This window comes from Octopus bimaculoides, chromosome 9 (genome assembly GCF_046866305.1).
Source record: "Octopus bimaculoides isolate indiv1 chromosome 9, ASM4686630v1, whole genome shotgun sequence".
NCBI classification, from domain to species: domain Eukaryota; kingdom Metazoa; phylum Mollusca; class Cephalopoda; order Octopoda; family Octopodidae; genus Octopus; species Octopus bimaculoides.
In genome coordinates, this window is record NC_142936.1 from 63,687,614 (window position 1) to 63,706,052 (window position 18,439).

Genomic DNA, 18,439 nt, shown 5'->3' on the forward strand with positions numbered 1-18,439 from the left:
TTACAATAGTGAATTAGAGATTTCAAATTAATATCCGACTGGGAATTGAAAGCTGAACTGGTGTTAAACGATATTAGATATTTTAAAACAGATATGTTTATTCTCGATGAAATCTAAATCATTTCATCGATCCTTATGTAATAAAACGCAATGAATCGTCTGCAAAAACTTAAACAGCTGTACAGTAAATGTTTACCTCTGATATTTACATAGAATCAACAAATTCGAACGAAAAACAGACAATGCGATGCCAATAGAAATAATCGCCGTGGAATGTGTTAGAAATGGCTCGAACATTTGAAAGTACCTTCAGTATTCTATGAAATTAAAAGGAGAAATGAAAGAAATATATGACAGAAAATTTCGTTTTTTCTTTTTCGAATCTAATACAATGTGTTAGTTAATTAAATCTTTATTGTTATAATTTTAGTAATGTTGCAATTTTATTGTTGTAATATTAGAGGCTCGTCCTTTCTCTTTTCTAATTCGATTTCTACATGCTGAAATGAGTTCAGTATTTAAAGAATATTTATTCACATTAAATTTCAAACTTTTAAACTTTAAAAGTTTATTAAAAACTTGTAGAGAATTTGGATAGACACAGCTTTATCACTGAAAGGATTTTTTTTTTCCGCTACTCTAAACTTTGAAATAAAATCTAAGTACTCGTTTGAAAATTATGGGCGACGGGTACTTTCGCTGTCGACTTTAAATATACAGCTATATTTATTTTAGAAACCCCTTTCGTAGAAAGAAAACTGTGCCCAGTTTCGATGGCAGTTAGTATATGACGTGGTGTAGCATATTTTATCAGGCCTTTTTGCAGGTATTTGGGTTATTATGTAAGTCATAGATCTTTCATATCCAAGTACAGAAATAACAAAAATAATAAGAGACCAACCTACACAGAGAGATTTATAAAGTATAGTCGCATATTTTACAGAATATTTGGGTTAAGCGATTCGATATTTAATATTTCTGTACTTGGGTATTTTATTAGAAATAAACCAACGAAAAGGGAATATTGTATCCAAATATATAGGTATTCCTCTGTCGCTGCAGTGACTACAGTATTCATTTCATTCTGTAGAAAATCATAGTTTATACAATGGGAAACTTAAGAAATATTATTAGATTAAAACAACTATTAATACAAGACCCTGAAGATTAGTTTAACTACAAACAGTTTTGTGCTTCTGGATAGTAATAGAAATTCTACACACACCGATTTGGTTATTATAGGTTAACATAATCTCGAAGGGGGAAAAAAAGGCAAAATGTAGCAATAACTGACCATTCCAACATTCCTACTTTCGTTTATTCCTGCCGCCTATTTTACGCGATTTTTAACCTTTTCATTAATCATCGCAAGCATCATTGATGAATTAAACAACCAATAGGAAATTGAAATTTGGACACGAGAAAGAGCCGAAGATGACTAACGATGACGACAGTACATGTGTCTACAAATCTGCTCGTATGGGAGTGTGTGACTTTATGAATGTATATTTGTATGTGTGTATGCATATTTGTATGTATGTATACATATTGTATGTATATATGTATGTATGTATGTATGTATGTGTGTATGTATGTATGTATGTATGTATGTATGTATGTATATGTATAGAATATATGTGAATTGGAAAACGAAGCATATAGCCAAATGTTCCTGCCTAGTAGTAAATTCTACTTTCCACTCCTGTAGCCATTATGGTTAGAAGAAAGATATGAAACCACCGAATATCCTAATGGGTGTATTACGAGTCACGTGTTTATACATAAACATATGTGTGTCTGTATGCCTTTGTAAACGATACAAGGAAAACAAGGACGAGTCATTCAGAGTTTTCTTTCCTCAGGCGAGTTCCAGATTGTCTATGCAATTTCGGCTGGTTATACTCGAGATTGCTCCAGTCTAGCCAGCCGCGAGGAAAAAGTAAGCTAAGAACATTAGATTCCTCGGAAGAAACAGCGAATATATACGAAGACAAGGATGGGAAAAAAAACGGAGGATATTACACAAATACAAATAACAGGACATAACAACAGGTGTCTCTCTACTATCGACGAATTAAATTCAGCTGACGTGTGTGGGAATAGAGCCTTACGGCAGGGATACAAGCTTTCACAGGCACAGGGAGGAAGATATATGTTGCACGGACGGCGGCCGAACCAAGAAAGAAAGTTAAGGTTTGGGCGAACACCGATCACGTGAAGAGAGAAGAGAGAGGAAGGTAGAGGCAGAGGGACAGAACAATTAAGGAGGGGCGATCTTTCCCATTTACAATATATATATATATATATATATATATATATATATATAGGGAGAATTCACAAAAAAAAAAGAAAGATGAAAACAGATGGTGAAGACAGCAAAAAGATGTATTATTTTAACGCACGCTCGTGAAGTGCAAAAGTCTGTAACGTTTCGAGCCTACGCTGTTCCACAGAAAGGAACACAGAAAGAAACACGGACAGAAAATAAAGAATGTGTAATGGCTAGCGACCTATATATATGTGTGTGTGTGTGTCTGTGTGTGTGTGTGTCTGTGTGTGTCTGTGTGCATGTATCTATCTATCTATCCATCTACCTATCAATCTATATATATATCTACACACACACACACACACACACACACACACACACACATATATATATATATATATATATATATATATATATATATATATATATATGTATATATATGTATACATAGTTCACATAAACTTTACTACGATTAATACATATACATATATATATATATACACATATGCGTACATATAAACAGCGTTCACCCTTTATACTGTTCTCGTCAATAGAATTTAATTGACTTGTTTCCACTAGGCTTTCATAAAAGCCCCAGTTAATATTTCACACGTAGGCATGTATTGGTGAAAGAAATTTTTTTCAACACATTGCCGTAGTCTTTTAGACTGCTATACACATAGTTACTACTCAATGCATCAACAAGAAAACCTCAGGAAGTATTTCTAAAATCTTAAACAAAATGTTAGAATGTTCAATGGTTGTAGAAACTATAGAGATTCAATGGCACGATCTTGTCTTCAGCAGAAAACTAATGGATAGAAACTGACAGTTGAAGTTTATCGCAGCAATAATATTACGCATGAACTTAGACACCGGAATAGCAGGTCAGACAAAGGCGGTCAGACACAACGACACATGCGTATTCACATCAGGAAGATGAAAACGATAATGCTACTTCACGCTAGGACTTGACGTAACAGAACATTGTATTTGTAATACAATGTGAAATACGATGCAGGAATGTTTTACCATCTCTTTTCGTTGATAAACATGACATGGTTGAAAGGAAAGTTACACATGATTTATACAAATGTGTAAAGCGCTATCTCCCTAGCAGGACCACGATACAATAGTTGAAGTCAGTTCGAATAACGAACAGCAAACATAAATGTACACGTAAGTCTACATACGTATGTAAATTTACATATATACATATAGGAATACGTACATATGCATACATACGCGCATGTACCTGTCTGTGTGTGCGCTTATATATATATACGTATATATATATATATATATATATATATATATATATATATATATATATATATATATATATATTGTATGTCTCTTTGCGTGTGTGTGTGTGTGGGGGGGGTATATACAAATATACAAATGTGTGTGAGCATATATTCACTTGTATGCATACATTTACGTTTGTGTTTATGTATCTTTCTGAATCTTGTACTTTGTAAACAATATATAAGGGATGGGTCTACTACGATTGCACTTCGCTGATTCTGATTTCAGATTAGTAAACGAGAACAACTTTAAACGAAGGGATGATAAACACTATCTGGTGCGGGAATAGAACCAACTACCCAATTATTTTGTAATTGGACAGATTCATTAAACATAAACATATTCACATTTTACCAATCTTTAACATGAGAGAAATATGAATGGAAATACATTAACACTACACAGTAGGTATGCGGGAAAGCAAAGATGATAAAGTTAAATGATAAATGAAGAAATAGAGTGAACGCGTCTCCTGAAGGAACTTTTCATGTACAATTTACGCCTCGTTGGAGTAGTTTTCTTTCACCAATACACTTGCACAACAACAACAAGAACTACAACCACACTCATGACGAGAACCGTCATCACTATTGCCGACAACAGCACCATCGCTCATTGAGTAAATATAATGAAAGACTTACTTCTTGTACTAGACACACTCATGATCGTACATACGCACACTTACTTATTCACACACACACACACAGGCACACGCACACGCGCGCAAGCACATACACACACACACACACACACACACACACACACACACACACACACACACACACAGAGGCGCACATATATTTTACGTTCTTTTCTTCCCCATATTTCGGGATGGTCATCTCATTTCTTACCAACGCTAGTGTTCTTGTTTTATGCCCATTGTCTGGATATCTTCCGTAATACACAACAGTAACCTCTTCAGAGAATATCCATCCGGCATGTTTTCTCCTGTTCTATTCAGCCCATTTCAACACACGATTTCATTTCACATCAGGATTCTTGCAAAAAGATTCATAGACGTATAACGTATATACACACACAAACATATATGTATGCATACATACATACATACATACATACATATATATATATATATATATATATATATATATATATATATATATATATATATATATATATATATATATATATATATATATAAGCAATGTTAATTCTCTATATGAAGTATTAACAGTAACTGCACGATAAAGTGTAGTATATTGCCACTTAAGTGTGGCTGACCCCTAGGGGTGGATGTTACTGTTGCTTTTAGCCCCAGGAGGACATCTCCTCCAGCTGGCCGAGGTGAGAGGGATAACTCCCTTGGCAAACAGGACACAGTCGTGTGTCGATAAGCCAGCTGGAGGAGATGTCCTCCTGGGGCTAAAAGCAACAGTAACATCCACCCCTAGGGGTCAGCCACACTTAAGTGGCAATATACTACACTTTATCGTGCAGTTACTGTTAATACTTCATATAGAGAATTAACATTGCTTGTTTTCACCTTTTCAATATCAGTGAAGAATGTCACTGGAAAAGAAGATATAAGGTTTGCCAGATTTGTCTCTCTCACCAAGGTCATCAGCTGTCGAACGCCGACGAAGGGAAACAACCCTGAAATCCGGATACGTTCGTGCTGCTGGCCGAGGTGAGAGGGATAACTCCCTTGGCAAACAGGACACAGTCGTGTGTCGATAAGCCAGCTGGAGGAGATGTCCTCCTGGGGCTAAAAGCAACAGTAACATCCACCCCTAGGGGTCAGCCACACTTAAGTGGCAATATACTACACTTTATATATATATATATATATATATATATATACATATATATATATACATACATATACATGCGTTTGTACATACATTTGCCTACACACACACACTTATAAAAGCACATATAAATATACATATATATTGTATGTATTTGGAATAGAAGACAGACAGGCGTAAATATCAGAATCAGGGCATAACATTGTTTGAACAGCAGATCAATAATTCTGTAATTACGTAACTAAAATTCATAACTCATTACTATAAATTAATGTGAATCGAATCTTATTCAGAATCGTCAGAAATACTACCTAAGCTAGTCATAAGCTTATGCTAGATTAAAGATATATTTATACGTGTGTACGCAAATATATAATAATAATAATAATTATAATAATAATAATAATAATAATAATAATAATAATAATAATAATAATAATAATAATAATAATAATAATAGAAAGGGGAAAAAATGCTTTCTAATTGATGTATCAATACCAGCAGATGACAACGTTTCTCTAAAAGAAATGGAAAAACTTTCAAAATACAAAGACCTGGAAATAGAGGTAACTCGAATGTGGAATCTAAAAACAGAAAGAATTCCTATCGTAGTAAGTGCCTTAGGTATAATAAAAAAAACATCCAGAGCCATTGAAAAAACTGTTGTCGTTAACTGACCAAGATTCTAAGCACTTCCAAAACAAAATTAGATAATACAACGCTGCACTACATTATTTGAAGCCACAAGAGATTTAACTCAGTGCAAACTTTCAAGATGCTGCGTATGATTTATCATCGGATCAGCTCTCTGCTACCTCTATCAAATGAATCACCAATATCAGACTTTCGTTGTTTATAAATTGTGCCTCTTTTTTTTTTTGGTTATGAAATAAACCAGACAAAACGTGTTTTTCAATTACGTGTATTTACTTTATATGAGTTGAAAACTTTCTTTTAACATTTCACATAACGTGTATGTTCCATGTTGGCATGTGTTGGAGAGTTATTAATGTAGAAAGTTGGTATTGCTGCTACTAGCAGTTGAGACCTGCGTAATCTAGAAGGCGCTTTAAATTACATTATTCTCTTTAATCCATGCAACGCTGGGTATTTCTGCTAGTGTGTGTGTATGTGTGTGTGTTTGTGTGTGTGTATCATGTATGATAACTAATTTTGATAAGTATCCGCGGAGATACGATCCCTTATATTTCTTCAGTAATACATACTGATAAAATCTCGGGTAATGGACCACACAAATTATTTGAGTGATGATATTGGAAGTGAAGTGTTACTGAAGCTCTTCTAACAATTATCAAAATTTTGCTACCTCCATCTTTATTTTTGCCTTATATATTTTTACAGGAGTGACTGTGTGGTAAGTAGTTTGCTTACCAAACGCGTCGTTCCGGGTTCGCTCCCACTGCGTTGTACCTAGGGCAAGTTTGTTGTACTATAGCTCCGAGGTAACCAAAGCATTGTGATATATATATGTGAGTGTATAAGCATATATATATACATATATATATATATTTGAGTTTTATATTTATACTCATTATATATTTATAGTTTAAAGAAACATAGATAAGTATTTGTGTTTGTGTGTGTGCAATATTCTTAGGTATTTTATTGGGTTAATAACACCACATTTAATTTGTGGAAGCGCGTGAATTGCTGTGCATGATGCCATAGATAGATAAGAATGCCATGTTTCAGTACGTGAGAATTTATGTATATGCATACAAAAATATATACATACATATATGTATGGATATATATATATATATATATATATATATATATATATATATATATGTATATATATATATATATATATATATATATATATATATATATATATATATATATATTACATACGTTCATATACATATGTATGCATGCATGTGCGTATATATTTATATATATATATATATATATATATATATATATATATATATATATATATATATATATATACACACACACACATACACATGTGTATGACTGCATGTGTGTATATATGTATGTGTACGTATGCGCGTTTGCAATGTGGTTTATATATGCATGTATACGTTTATGCCATACCTATTTAATTGTTTGTTTTTGTGTGTCTAGCTACATAGTGATTGTAATTTAATTTAGAAAAATGGTTGAGATGAGTTAGGATTGGCTGCTATCCAGTAAAATCTCCTGAATGTCATTGTGTATTCTATTTCAGTGAATCACATAATACACATATAGAATGGAATTCTTTCGCTTCGTTGTTAATCTATTCAATTAAATTATATGATCTGCCATTTTTCTCTCTTTATATTGTTATTCTTTTCCCTGCTATTATAGTTTGAAATGATGAGTATTTTTTTCACGATATTATCGTATTTTCTTACGTAGATGGTGGTTTAATATTTTCTATCCCTGAGTCATTTAAATGCAGACTATTGTTAAAAGGCACTTGTTTCCTTTATTTCATTGTTTTCTCACACCTTTTACTACTTCCGTTTCAATTAAATTACTATTTCTCCTTTTTCGTATTATTATTATTATCATTATCATTATTATTATTATTATTATTATTATTATTATTATTATTATTATTATTATTATTATTATTATTATCATTATTATCATTATTGCTGTTGATGTTGTTGTTGTTGTTGTTGCCTTTGCACAGCTTCGAACGCTACAAAGGTACTGCAGTGCCACCTGTTCACTACCAGTGTACTAAGGTAACACCTCTTATTTTTCGAGCACTTACCGGAGTATACGAGCAGTTCAAAGCAGTGCTCCACCCTTATTGCAGCCCCTATTTGTTCCACGTACCTCTCGAGATTTTTGCTCACTGTTCTTAGGGCTCTGACAATTATTAGTACGACTGCTACCTTTTTCATCGACCACAAGTGCTTAACTTCCCAAGCTTACCTGTCATATCTCACGACTTTTCTTTCTTCCTTATCACATACCTTGTTGCCACCTATGTCTATGATCCAGATTAATTTGTTTTCTTTTTCAATTAAGACAACGACCAGCTTCCTATTCTCAATCTCATGGTCGCAGTGAATCATAAAATCCCATAGGATCTTTGCATTTCTATTTTCGACGATGCCTTCAGGTTTTTGGTCGTACCAATATTTTTCTCTGTTAAGACCATACTTGTTGCAAAGTGTCCAATGGACGAGCCTGGATATATTGTCGTGGCGTCTCTTATATTCCTTCTGGGCTAGTGGCGTACATTTGCTCCATAAGATTTCACCGTTTTGTCCACAGATTGTGCACTTATCACTTTCTGCTGTGTTGTCTATTCTGTATTTTATGTAATTTGTTCTTAGTGCTTACTCTTGGGCAGCACAGACTAGAGACTTCGTTTCCGGTTTTAAATCACTTTTAAACATCCACAGCCATCTTCTTTTTGTGTCTGTCTTATCTTCAACATCCCTATGAAATTGACCACGCATTCTTTTCTGTACCCACCTATTTTCAGTTTCATTTGTTTTCAACTTCTTGTATAGTGCTTTATGTTTGCAATCTTTCATCCTACACAAGCCTGGCTAATGATAACGGTTCTGTGACACTTTTTATATACCATGCTATATTGTTTTCTTCTGCTTTAATGCTGTATTCGCATCCAGTCAGTTCTTTCCCCTCTTTTTCTTGGTACATACAGTGCATCTCTGTCAGTTTTTGGGTGGATTGACCCATATCTAGTTAGCAACTTCTTTGTCTTCCTGTCTAAGCTGTTTATTTCGTCTACTGTTCGTGCGATTACATCTGCTCCATATCTAAGGAGTGAGTCCGCCCAGGTGTTGATAGTTTCGATCTTATTCCGTCCGTTTAATTTCGACTTAAGGATCAGTCCCAGTCTGTGTAAGTACTTCACCTTAAATTTTTCTTTTATTTCTTTCACCATTAGTTTATCCATTTCCCAAATCCTCAAGTACTTATAGGCCGTCGCTACTATTTGCTTTATAAACTTCCCCGACGGTATCATTAGTCCGTCCATACATTTGATTTTGCCTCTCCTTAATAGTATCACACCACACTTTCTCAGTCCGAACTCCATTCCGATATCAGCACTGAAGGTATACACCATATCAACGAGGGAACTGACTTGGGCTTGATCTTTACCATAAAGTTTGAGTTCATCCATTATTATTATTATTATTATTATTATTATTTTATGTTTGACTTTTGTTTTGCATTTGTACAAGTTGGATCCAAGTCTCACCCAGAGACCTCAAGAGACAACAAGTTAGAAGTTCATGTAGGTGTTATGCCTAGGGTACCATATATTTGGATTTGTACAGTTTTGTTCAAGTGAATGTTTAAGAAACCATAAGAAAATTATGTTTGCTTTAAAATTTGAGATCACATAGACAGTATTTTACGTAGGATATGGGCAGTTCCCATGAGCACTATCTTTTGGACTTCAGCCATTTTGGGGTTTCCTGGTATCTGAGCTAGGTAGTAATCAGCCCGTTTCGCTGTCATTCCCAGGGCACCTATGACAATAGGTATTGTTTTCGTCTTCAGATTCCACATTTTGCTAATTTCTATTTCAAGATCTTTATATTTGCTCAGTTTTTGGTAGGTCTTGACAGATACGTTTATATCAATTGGGACAGTCATATCAATGAGGAGGCATGATTTTTGTCTGAAGTCTTTCAGTATGATGTCTGGCCTATTTGCGTCTATCTTTCTGTCAGTTTGAATGGTGAAGTTCCAGAGGAGTGCAATGTGATCATTTTCAAGTACTGGGGGTGGTTTGTGTTCCCACCAGTTTTTATCATGGGGCAAGTCCAGGTTTTTGCATATTACCCAGTGAATATATTGTGCAGCTCTATCATGCCTGTTGAGATACTCTGTAGGCGCAAGCAGACTGCACATGGAGACAACATGATCGATGGTCTCATTTTGTTGTTGGCATATACGACATAATGGGGAGCTGCCGTTCTTTAATATGTTGGCCTGGTAGTTCTTTGTAGGTAGGCATTGATCTTGGGCTGCTATGATAAACCCCTCTGTTTCTGATTTCAATCCAGAGGCCATTAACCATTGGTGGGTAAGGGCTTTGTCAATATCTGCATTATTCGCTCTCTTTGGGTATTTGCCATTGAGAGGTTTTCCATGCCATTTTTCAGTCATAATAGCTAAGGCAGCAATTTTAGCACGGGTTTTCAAGCGCTTAGCTTTTTCTGTAGGTGTTTCTAGTTCGTCTAATTCTTGAATTTGTTGCAATTGGAATTCACTTAGATATTCCTTTGCCTGTTTTGTTACTGAGTAAGATGCTTTCTTGCTTTCATATTTTAAGACAAGTCTTAGCATCCAGTCCTCAGAGTTTTTCATATAGGTGTCTAGGCCAATTGTGGCTACCTTCATTGATAATGCCAGCTGTAGTAGTCCTCGACCTCCCTCTTTTCTTGGCAGATAAAGACGTTCTATATCTGCCTTAGGGTGGTGCATTCTATGCATTGTCAACAGTTTTCGTATTTTTCTGTCAACATTACATATTTCAGTAATTGACCAGTTAACGATGTTGAAACTGTAAGTCACGACTGGTATGGCTAGAGCATTGATCGCTTCGATCCTGTTTCTCGCGTTCAGCTCTGTCTTCAGTATTGCTCTCACCCTGCGATAACATTCTCTTCTGATCCTTTCCCTCATCACTGAGTGCTTGATATTGTCCCCTTCAATTACCCCTAGGTATTTGTAGCTCTCCGCTGGTTCTAACTCTTTTATGACATTTTGCTGGTCAAGGTTCACATTAGATGTATTTGTCATTTTTCCTTTGATAAAGATAGCTTTTGCACATTTATCAAGGCCAAATTGCATCCTGATGTCATCACTGAATTGTTTAACAATCGCTAGTAGGCCTTTGAGTTGTTGGTCATTTTTTGCAAAGAGCTTTAAATCATCCATGTAAATGAGATGATTTATATTTTTATCAAATATTTTATAACCATGCTGTGCATCATTGAGCAATTTTGAGAGCGGTATTAGGGCTAGACAGAAGAGGAGTGGTGATAGTGAGTCACCCTGGAAAATGCCACATGAAATTCTTACATCTCCAGCATTTAGAGATTCATTGTCATTGTTCAACATCAGTGTGGTTCTCCATGATCTCATACTTACAGATAAAAAGTTTCGCAGAGTAGGAGCTATTTTATACATTTCCAGACATTTCCTAATCCAGCTATGTGGTAGGCTATCAAAGGCCTTTTTATAGTCTATCCAGGCTATTGACAAGTTTTTGTGTCGCTTGTGACAATCTTCTAAGATCATCTTATTGATGAGTAGCTGATCTTTACAACCATAAGATCCACGTTTACATCCCTTTTGCTCATTAGGGAATATGCTACTTTCTATTAAAAAACTATAGGTGTACTCGGTTAGGACAGATGTTAGCGTCTTATACATTGTTGTTAAGCAGGTTATGGGGCGATAATTTTTTGGTTCGTTTGTTTCCTCATTTTTTGGAAGCAGGAATGTTAAACCATTAACTAGCCAAGAGGGCATCAAACTAGGATTTTGCAAAACATCGTTGTAAAGTTTTGTTAGCAGTTCATGGCTTTCTGGGAAGGCATTCAACCAGAAGTTAGGAATTTTATCCTTTCCTGGAGACTTCCATTTGCTTGACCTCCTGAGAGCAGATCTTATATCTTCTACCCTGACCCCCTCCCACTTTTGCTCCTCTAAGGAGTCTAGGTCTGTAGCTATTCTATCAATCCAAGGGGCCTTTTCATTGTGTGTTTTATCTTCTGCCCAGATTTTATTCCAAAATTCTTGCACTTCTTCTTTTGATGGGACAGACTTTATTGTTACTGGTGTTTTCCCTATCTTCCTGTAGAAATTTTTGGGGTTATTTTTGAACATGTTATTATCTCGGAAGAATTTAACACGCTTTTCATACCTTGCTATGCGGGCAGCTTTAGCACATACCTTTTGCTTGATGGTTTCTATGGTGGCATCAATGTCAACTATGGTTTTCATGTTATATTTTTTCTTTAGTTTTTGGGTCTTTGTAGGTTTGATACTCTTGTCAAATTTAAGGTTTTTCAAACATTCTATGTCAGATCTAAGCAGCTTAATTTGGTGTTGAATGCGTTCTTGCCAAGAAGGCTTTTTGTGGGAGTGTTGTCTTTTTCTAATCTTTTCACCACATAGAATCGTTGAGATTCTTGCGGATGCATAGTACAGGTGGTTGAGATCTGTAATATCAACATCATTAGCTGAAATTATATCCTTAAGTGCAAGGCGGATTTTACCAATTATTTTCAGGTTTTGGTTAGAATTGCGAATTTTGGGGAGAGTGTCGCGTTCATTCATACTAGTTTCTTTAATTTTCAGCCATTCAATCATGATTTGATTTTTTAGATCATGTAGTTCTGTTGCGTCGATTTCTGTATGACTTCCTTCATCTATTTGATTTTCACCTGCCTTAGTGTTTATGGTTGGTTCAGAGAGTATTTTATTTTGCCTATCAGTTACCTTAACTCTTTCAATTATTACTGTATCTTCATCAGCCTTGGGCTGGTTTATAATTATTTCCTCTGTAGTATCTTCTTTAGCTGCAGTTTCATTCTTTTTATCCTTTACTGCTTGCTTAATTTGGTCAATCTCTATTTCAGTTAGTAATTTTTTTTTTATAATGTTTCTTCTGACGTTGGCAAGTTTATTACTGTCTATGTAGGGTCTTACTGCAAGGTGTTTCTGTCTCCAGTTTAAGTAGGTTTGTACAGTATTAGATTTATCTGTAGGGAAATATATGGCACGGTAGAAGGCTCTAAGAACTTCTTTATTATCTTCCCTAGACCATTTTTCATTCTTTTTCTTTTGGTTATTTGATGACGAGCATGGATGGCCATCTGTTGGAATATTCCGGTTGTGGGGTACTTCCAGCTCCTGTGTGTCGGGAAGATTTGAACCAGTAGCAGATTTCTCGTCTCGGATCTGGTTCATTATCCGAGTAAGTGGTCCTTTATAATCCGGTCTATGACCATTGCGGTTTATATTTTGTTTTATTAACAGTGAGGCATAACAAGCTTCGACGTTGACGCTAGGGGACGGATCTGTCTGTTTAGGGTAAGTTTTTTGAGACAACACCATCTCCGAGCTTTCGTGACGTAGCTTCTTAAGGCTAGCAGATCTATTTCGAGTGAGTGGCCCTTTGTGATTCGGTCGATAACCACTCTGGTTTGTGATCTGCCTTGTTATCATTGAGGCATGACGAGCTTTGGCGTTGACATTCGGGGACGGATTTGTCTGTTTAGGGTCAGTTTTTTGAGACAACACCGTCACCGAGTTCTCAGCATGTAAACATTGCTCGTAGCGTAGTTTTTTAAGGCTAGCAGATCGGTATTCATCTGTATTTTTTTTGTTGATAGATTTATCTCCAGGCATAGTGTATTTTTGTGTGTGTGTGGCGTTTTAAACTTATGAATGGTTCACTGTCTGTATTTGTTCACAAAATGAAAATAAACAAAGAAGAAAGAAAAAAAAGTTTTGGTTTTGCTTCGTTTGTGATATGTGTTTTCGTATCCGTAAGTGTGTCCTGTGATTTTTACGTAGTTCTGTAAACATTAAGATGCATGTGTAGTTCTATGGGTATCAAAACGTATATATCATTGTGTACACGTTCAAGTGTATGCGTAATTATTCAATATATGTACTTACTATTTTGTTCCATTTCTTTTTTTTTTATATAGTTTGTAAACTTTCCGGTGTTGGTTTTGCGTGTGTGATCGCACGTGTTTCATTGAGACATCGTGCATAGGAGGTCCTGTGCTTTGTATTGCAGTGAAATTTCATTTTTTAAGAATAAAAAATATTCTTGAAAAAATTATCTTCGTTAAAAGACCGCTTCCTTCAAATCTTCCACCGGTTCTTTTGGCTAATTCCATCGATGTTATTGGATTAGATATGTTTTTGTATAGGGAGCCCGGTGTAGCACATCCATGTTGTTATTCAGCCCGGTGCTCTTACCTTATTATTATTATTATTATTATTATTATTATTATTATTATTATTATTATTATTATTATTATTATTATTATTATTATTATTATTATTATTATTATTATTATTATTATTATTATTATTATTATTATTATTATTATTATTATTATTATTATTATTGTGGAATCACGTGGCCTGGTGGTTAGGGTGTCAGCACCATGATCGTAAGATTGTGGTTTCGATTCCTGGACCAGGCGACGCGTTGTGTTCTTGAGCAAAACACTTCATTTTACGTTGCCCCAGTCCACTCAGCTGGCAAAAATGAGTAACGCTGCAATGGACTGGCGTCCTGTCCAGCTGGGGAACACATACGCCACTGAAACTGGGAAACCGGGTCCATGAACCTGGCTAGGCTTTAAAGGGGCGCATTTATTATTATTTTTATTGTGTTTGTTTTTCTTTATTCAATTTTTTTTCAATTCCTCGCCGAGTGTTTTCCGTACACCTAAGGCAGAGAAGCTCATTGTATGCATTCCCAGTTTACACACGCAAATTTACAGGTAAAATATGTATGTAAAAAAATTAATAAATAAATAAATTCATGAATGGATGTTGTTTTCACAGCGATAATGCTCTTCTCAGTACAGGAGTCGTTCCAGTTAACACGATTTTTTGAACTTCCGTTGGGATGGCAGGCCTGGTATCATTTTCAAATAGGTTTCAGTACCCCTATCTTTATCATTCCTAGAGATCCTACAATCACTGGTACGGTAGTCGCCTTGCGATAGTAGTTTTGGTACCCCTCCTGGTGCGGGAGAAATACCATGCAAGTGTTGTTGATAGCAAGAGGGCCATCAGGGTTGCTGGCAGCGGTACTTGTATTGCTGTTGGTGCAAGTCGTCATACTGTCATTTTCGTAGCGTTGTGTTTATGCTGCAGCGATGTTGTTCGCGTCATAATGTATTGTTCAGCTGGTGAATAATGTGAAATTTCAATCGTTGTTAGTTTCTTTGCTACTCTTACGCTCATTGTTGTCGTCTTAAAATAGCAACAACTCTGTTGGCCCGGCCTATTTTGAAGTATGTAAAAACTTTGAAACCTAATACAATGTTTCTTTACCTAAAAAACATTACACTGTACTTTGAGGTAATTTCATTGAAATTATATTCAGGTGGGTTGGCTGGTACAAGCTCCACAATTGGATCAATATCCCTTTTATGTTTTGCTATTGCTGTGTCGTTGTTGTTGTGTTATATAGCTTTAAGCTATAACTACAAATTTTCTTTTCGTGAGTGAGATGAAAATTACGATGGTTGCACTGCTGCAGGTGATGTGGCTGGAAAGTGATAATTGCGGCGGGCAAGGTTGAAGTAGATTGTGGTGTTTATGGAATTGTACAACAACATTCTTCTTTGCATAGTTCTTTAAAGTTAGTAGTTGCTTTGTTAGAAATATATAACTGATTTCCAAAATAGACATATGTTATATATCACCATTATGTAGATTTTTAAATGTCTGGCATTTCACCATTTCTCTGTTGGCACTGCTTACCATTCTCACTGGCAGTTGAATAAATACTTGAAGAAAGTTAATAAATTTATTGATGAAAGTTCAATTGCTTAAATTAACTACAATTCAGCAAACCTGGCACCAATTTTGGCTTACATCGAACGCATCCTCAGTCTCACTCCAGGTTTAGAAATGAGAAGAATAAACAAACAAAACAAAATAAACACATACAATTACATGCACAAGCACAGCCATAAACAGACATAGACATATGTAATAAGCATGTAACACAAAATAAGTGTTCTGCTATGCGTAAAACAAAGAATATTGAAAGAATGAAGGTCATAATACATGTATAGAATACAAAATGTATCACGATTTAACTACAGGAGACTACGAAGTTTTCAGACTTTGTGATTTATTCAAATTAGCAAATCTGCAAAGACACAGCCAGGTACGCCCAGATATACGCAGTACATATATATTTCCTTGTATCCTTTTACTTCTTTATTTGTTTCAAGCATTTAACTGCGGCCATGCTGGAGCACCGCCTTTAGTCGATCAAATCGACCCCAGGACTTGTTCTTTGTAAATCTAGTACTTTATATGTGTCTTTTACGAGGACATAAACACACGAAATTCGGTTGTTAAACAATGGTGGTAGAGATACAGACACACAAATACATAATACATACATAAATACATATATATATATATATATATATATATACATGCATAAATATATATATATATATATATATATATATATATATATATATATATATATATATATATACATAAGTACATATATACAAACTTATATACATACATGCAACGGCCTTCTTTCGGTTTCCGTCTACCAACTCCACGCACAAGGCTTTGATCGGCTCCAGGGTATAGTAGAAAACATTTGCTCAAGGCGCCACGGAGTGGTACTGAACCCGGAACCATGTGGTTCAGAAGCAAGCATCTTACCACACAACCATTCTTGGCACCTACATTTCTCAGTTCCTTTCACGTGACCAGTGTTCGGCCAAACATGATCTTTCTTTTTTGGCCTGAACGCCGCCCATACAACAACTGATTTTCCTGTCTATAAACTTTCATCTATGTTTGTGCCACAAGGCTTTCACTCCACACGCCAGATCAACCTTTCATTATTAGTCGAAAAACACCTGATTTTTGTTGTTTTATATATATATATATATATATATATATATATATATATATATATATTCAGAATCAGAGCCATGTTAACAACGTTAAATTTCAGCCTCAATGTAGTCCCATGCAACTCGAAATCCCTACAGAAAGACAGCATAGGGAGATAAAATTTGAGGTCGTAACTTCATAGATCCCCGAGACAATTTCCCAGTGATTTCATGCCTAAAAATAGAGTTCGTCATAACGTTAAATGAGCTATCGTTGAAATTTTCTAGCGTGTAATGTAATCGGTTGTCGAGGCCTTTTAAAGTTAGCGTTGACTGTAAATATACTTTATAGCTCAGCGGTAAGAGCGCCGGACTCACAATCATGAGGTAGTGAGTTCGATCACCGGACCGGGCTGTATGTTGTGTTCTTGGGCAAGACATTTTGTTTCACATTGCTCCGGTTCACTCAGCTGTAGAAATGACCTGCAGCGTCATTGGTGCCAAGCTGTATCGGCCTTTGTCTTTCCCTTGGGTAACATCGATGTTGTGGAGAGTGGAAACTGGTATGAATGGACGACTGCCGATCTTCCACGGATTTCTGTCTGAGGATGGGACTTCCTGGAAAGTTCCGAAGATTTTCTAGGAAGTTCGGACGATGAGCTACTTCCTGGAAAGTTCTGAGGATGGGACACCCTGAAAAGTTCAGAGGAGTTCCTGGGAAGTTCCGCGGATAAAGGATCCTAGAAAATTCCGAGGATAAACTACTTCCTAGAAAGTTCCGAGGATGAGCTATCTCCTGGAAAGTTCGCATGATTTCCTGGGAAGTTCTGCGGATAAGAGATCCTAGAAAATTCCGAGGTTAAATTACTTCCTAGAAAGTTCCGATGATGAGCTATCTCCTGGAAAGTTCGCATGATTTCCTGGGAAGTTCCGAGGAGAAGCTAAATCCTGCAAAATTTCCCAAGAATTCCTGGAATGTTCCGATGAGGAGCTACATCCTGGAGAGTTCACAGGATTACCTGGAAAGTTCTAAGTATAATCCACTTCATGGAAAGTTCCGAGCTTGGCGCCTCCTTGGAAATTCTGAGGATCGGCTACTTCTTGGAAAGTTCCGAGGTTTGTACTTCCTCAAAAATTCTGATAATTACCTGGAAAGTTCCAAGGACTTCCTGAAAAGTTCCAGACATATAACTTCTGGAAAGTCCCCTGGATCTCCTAGAAATTTCAGAGGATAAGCCACTTCCAGGAAAGTTCCTGTGGTGGGATTTCCGGGAAAGTTCCCAGGATTTCCTGGAAAGATCCGAGGAGGGGTTGTTCCGCGTTTCGTACTTCCTGGAATGTTCAAATGATTCCCTAGAACGTTCCAGGCATGTGGCTTCCTGGAAAGTCCCCTGGACTTCCTGGAAATTTCCGAAGTTAAGTTACTTCCAGGAAATTTCCTAGCATGGGACATCCTGGAAAGTTCCCAGTATTTTCTGGAAAGTTCC